The 5,305-nt window shown below is 37.5% G+C and overlaps 1 non-coding gene across 1 annotated transcript; it reads right to left on the bottom strand.

Moving 5' to 3' along the window:
• Window positions 1-3,351: 3,351 nt before the first annotated feature.
• Window positions 3,352-3,512, bottom strand: LOC116914197. Its single transcript, XR_004389732.1, has one exon. It is a non-coding gene; the product is annotated as a U1 spliceosomal RNA (small nuclear RNA).
• Window positions 3,513-5,305: the final 1,793 nt, after the last annotated feature.

A 5,305-nucleotide genomic window follows, 5' to 3' on the forward strand; every position in this document is an offset into this window, starting at 1 on the left:
TCACCAAAGGAAGTCAGGACTGGAACTCAAGCAGGTCAGGAAGCAGGAGCTGATGCAGATGCCATGGAGGATGTTACTTACTGGCTTGCTTCGCCTGGCTTCCTCAGCTTGCTTTCTTATAGAACCCAAGACCATCAGCATAGGGATGGCACCTCCCACAATGGGCTGGGTCCTCCCCCCTTGATCACTGATTGAGAAAATGCCTTACAGCTGGGTCTCATGAAGGCATTTCCACAACTGAGGCTCCTTTTCTGTGATAACTCCAGTCTGTGTCAAGTTGACACACAAAAATAGCCAGTACACCATCTTTCTGTCCTTTGATATCAACCTCTCATTTTTTCTTCTCTGAGATCAACTACTTATTTCCAAAGATGAATGAGGATATATATATTATTTGTCTTCAATGTCTTCTGACTTGTTCCACTTAAATCATGACTTTCAGTTCCATCCATGCTGCTGAAAATGTCATAATTCTATTATTTTTCATGACGTAATAATACTTCATTGTAGATTGTATATGTCATACTTTCCCTATTCATCATTCATTGAGTTGGAAACTTGTTTGACTCTGTGTGTTGTGCATTATGAATGATGCTGTAATAGACATAGGAACGTAGGTAACTAATATAATGATTATGCCTCCTTTGATCATATACATAGTGGTAAGAGCGTATCTTCCAATTTTTATGTTTTCTATAGTTTTTATCATCATCATTTAAAAATAATATTATAGAGGTCTTTTACTACTTTGGTTAAATGTGTTCACAAATGTTTTGTGTTGTAACCTTTTATATAAGATGTTTTTTTTAAATTTCTTTTCCAGCAAGTTCACTATTGACACATAAAAATGTTACTGTATTTTGTATGTTAATTTTGCATCCTGCGTCTTTCATGAATTCAGTTTTTCAGTTTTAACAGCTCTTTGATAGTATATTTATAGTTTTCCATTTATAAATTCATGTGATTTTCATATTTGGATTTTTTTTGCCTTTTTCTGTTCTAATATGCATGCTTTTTATTTATTTCTATTGCCCAGTAGCCATTATTAATATTTGCAATGCTATATTAAACCAGTGAAAATAGAATAAGCCATGTGGTCAGTCCCAGACAAATCAAATCAAGCGACAGGTCTCATGTGGTAGGTTTCACTGGGAGAAAGGCAGAGGCAGCTCTGGGAGAGGGTGGACAGAAAGAAGAGAGAGGGGGGCAAGGAGGATGAGTCTTTTATCCCAGCGGTGATGCATTCTCAGAGGGATGTGTGGCGGGGGCCACGGCTCATGTGCAAAGAGACAGATGCAGAAGTGCTGATGCTGTTGCCTAGAGATGACATACCCGGGACCGATGCTGTAGGCTCGAGATGGTGTCACATCGCTGGGTCCAGGAACTGACTGTCTTTACGCTTCTAGCTGTCCATGGATGTGCCTGATGCTAAATAACATAGTGGCAATGTATACATGGGGATATGATTTTTTAAAATTGACATCATTCCTGTGTATCACTAAAAGGAAAAATATAAGTAAAAGGAGCTGGCAAATGTTTGAAAGTTCCGAGGCTGCTCTGCATTTCTTCCAGGTTGTCTAGGCAGGCATACTCACATACAATGTTGCCCCCTTTGTGCCTCTCAGATCACTCATGATAGAGCATCTCTCAAAAGAGTAATATGCTATTGATTCCGCAATTTGCTTTCAAGTTGCTGTCACTTCTGAATTTTGATGTCGGTGCCTCAGGGGGACAAATATGCAGACAGTGTCACTTTGTTATGACCACCACCTGGTATGCTGCAATTATAAGGTGTCAGGGACATTAAGTGTGCATTCAGATTTTCAATGATATTAAAATGTTAGGTGACTTTTCACTTTAGAATAACACGGCATTCAATTTTTAAACTTAATTTGCAGAAAAACAGAAATCAATTCCTAATAAAGATTTCTCAACAAACTCAGTTGCATCTTTGAAGTTTCTTTGTCTTATAATGTTATTTCAGGGACTTTCCTTTTAAAAAGTTTTCTCTTATTAATTTATTTTATTTATATATTTTTCTTTTCTCTTTTTGCACCACAGGTTCTTTTGCATCTGTATTATGGTTTACAGTTTTGTGTATAAACACTGGGCCTATGTTTCTTGTACTTTCCTTTTTTATTTTTTCATTCAATTTGTTTGCTTTGCCCAATTCCAATTTGTTAGCTTTTGTTGTATACTATAGTATTGTATACTAGTGTATTATTATCTCTTAGGAGCATGCTTGTTTCATAACAAGAGTTAGAAAGGGGATGGATTTGAATAAGAGGAAAGATAGGGCGGAACTTGGAGGAGTAGAAAGAGGGGAACCATAATCAGAATATATTATATAAGAATTTTCAAAATAAAAATGGGGGTAAAAGAAAATTGAAAAGAATCAATAAATGAGGTATCATTTCATATATACTAAATTGAATCTTTACATCTATTAGGAAGGCACACAATAACAAATAAAATTGGGATAGGAAATCCAGAATCATCTTTGCTCTGAGCACAGATACTTCCTGACCTGTGATGAAGTTAATTATGTCCAATGTACTCATTGTAAGTTCAAAATAGAGTGTGTTGGAAATGTCTTTAGTCCACAGACTGATATAACCAGTATAGTTTAGATCAGCTCACCGTAAGTGTGCTCAGAGCCTCTCATCAGTTTACTGTTGGAAGAATATCACCTAGCACGAAGCCCATTTTATAACAGAATATTTAATGTCTCATTAAATTTAATAATTTTTGCATTTAAGTGAAAAAATATTACTTTTCATATGATAGAGACTGTCTATATTAGATCTCTTAATATTTAATAGAATATTTAATTTAATCATTTGTAAAATTTATTAATGAAGTTAATAGGAAATAAATGTCAATTATTTATGTTAACAATAGAGAACATATGTCCATACAAAAATGGACCAAAGAAAGGGCCCCTTTTATTTACAAATATCTATTTTCTGATAAGAATGCAGCAGTAATGAGTGCAAAGTTTGTGTATTAAGAGCTACATCCTTGGTGATGTTTTTGATAAGTGTGCTGGCATTGTTCTGTGGGCTTTTGGTGGAGTTTCTTGACCCCTTGAATTGAAGTGATAACAGGCTTTGCAATTTATCAGTAAAGTGCACTGTCGCTTATAGAACATTGGCAACCTCAGGAGTGAACGGACACATTGATAGCTCTTCAGGAAAATGAGCATGTTTATTTTGGTCCATCGTGTTGAAAGTTAGGGGTAATTAGACCAACTTTAGTCACTAATTCAGTTCCATACTTTCATTAAAGAGAACAGTTTGACAAAAACTTCATTGAATAATCTTTGTTTGTTTGTTTGTTTGTTTTTCCTTCAGGGAGGCCTTGAATGCAGTCTTTCCACTACCACAAATTATACAGTTGAATTTCCCCCATTAGAGGAAATACCAGGGGTCATCACATCCTGGAATGCAATGAGTAAGTCTTGGCATGGGAAAAACACCTACATGATCATCTATCTTCTGCCAGGTAAGTATTACAATAAACTTTACATAAAAAATTAAGTCCAAGGGCCTGGAAGGATGTTTCAGTGGTTAAGAGTACAAATTGCTGTTCCAGAGGACTGGAGTTTGATTCCCAGAATCCTCATTGGGTGCAGCTCAACCACTTATCAGCCTGGCTCCACGGAATCCAAAGCCCACTTCTGCACTCTGTAGGGACCTACACTCAAAGGTGCATATATATGCACACATGTACACATAATTGAAAATGAAAGTAAATATTTTTTAAAGTAAGGTATACCAGGAGAATTAATATGATTTAAAAAAATTAAGTATCAAGGTGAATTCTCCTACATTGCTGGTGGGAGTATAAACTTGGACAACCACTTTAGAAACCAACTTGGTAGTTTCTCAGAAAATTGAACTTAACAGTGGATAAAGAAAATGTGGTTTGCTTACACAATGAAAAATTACTCAGCTATTAAAAACAAGGACAACATGAAATCGTGTATCTTATAATAATATTTTTTACCTCTTGAAATTACAATTACATAACCTTCTACCTTCTCTTTTCTCCCTCCATCTGCTTCCATGCATTCCCCTTTTGCTTTCTCTCAAATTCATGGTTTCTTTTTCTTTAATGGTTGATTTATGTGTGTGTGTGTGTGTGTGTGTGTGTGTGTGTACACACATACACATACACACACACACACACACACACACACACACACACACACACACGTTTTTCTTAGTTAGGGTTTTACTGCTGTGAAGAGACACCATGACCAAGGCAAATCTTTTAAGGACAACATTTAATTGGGACTGGTCTACAAGTTCAAAGGTTCAGTCTAATATTGTCAAGGCAGGAACATGGTAGCATCTAGGAAGGCATGGTGCATGAGAAACCGAGAGTTCTGCATCTTCATTTGAAGACTGCTAGCCAAATACTGACTTCCAAGCAGCTAGGATAGGGATCTTAAAGCCCAGACTCATAGTGACACACTTATTCCAACATATTCCAACTTATTCCAAGCCTCCAAATAGTGCCACTCCCTGGACCAAGCATATTCAAACCATGACATTTTACTTTGTGGCCCCCATAGGTTTGTTCAAACACATGAATTTATGGGGACTATATCTAGCCGTAGCACAATTTAAAAAATACACTTAATCCAACTTCCAAAGACCCCATAGTGTATAGCAGTATCAACAATGTTAAAAGTCCAAATTCCAAAGTCTCTTCTGAGATCTAGCCAATCACTTAACTGTAATCCCCAAATCAAGACAGGCAACCAGCTGGGCAAACTCCAAACTCTGCATCTCCATGTCTGATATCAAAGAAGTTTTCAGATCTCTAACTCCTTTTTCGTCTTTGTTGACTGCAACAAACTTGTTTTCCTGGACTGGTTCTACTCCCTGTTAGCAGCATTCCTCAGGAGCTATCCTATGGCTCTCGCACCTCAAAAAAATCTTGAGGTCTCCAAGGCCATGTCAATGTTATAGCTTCTTGTTTCAATGTCTGGGATCTACTCATGATCTTCTGGGCTCCTCCAAAGGGCCGGCATCACATCTCCAGCTCTGCACTCTGTAGTACACTAAGCTCAGGTTGATCCACTCCACTGCTGCTGTTCTAGGTGATCAGCCCATGCTACTAGCATCTCCAATACACTGGGGTCTTCTGCTGCAACTAGGCTTCATCAATAGCCTTCAATATGCTCTCTCCATGGTGCCAACCCTCAAATCCTTTGCATGACCCCTTCATTCCTGGGCTATCAACTACAACTGAGGCTGCACTTTTACCAATGGCCTTCTATTGCCTCTCACTGTGC

This window comes from Rattus rattus, chromosome 12 (genome assembly GCF_011064425.1).
Source record: "Rattus rattus isolate New Zealand chromosome 12, Rrattus_CSIRO_v1, whole genome shotgun sequence".
Lineage (NCBI taxonomy): Eukaryota > Metazoa > Chordata > Mammalia > Rodentia > Muridae > Rattus > Rattus rattus.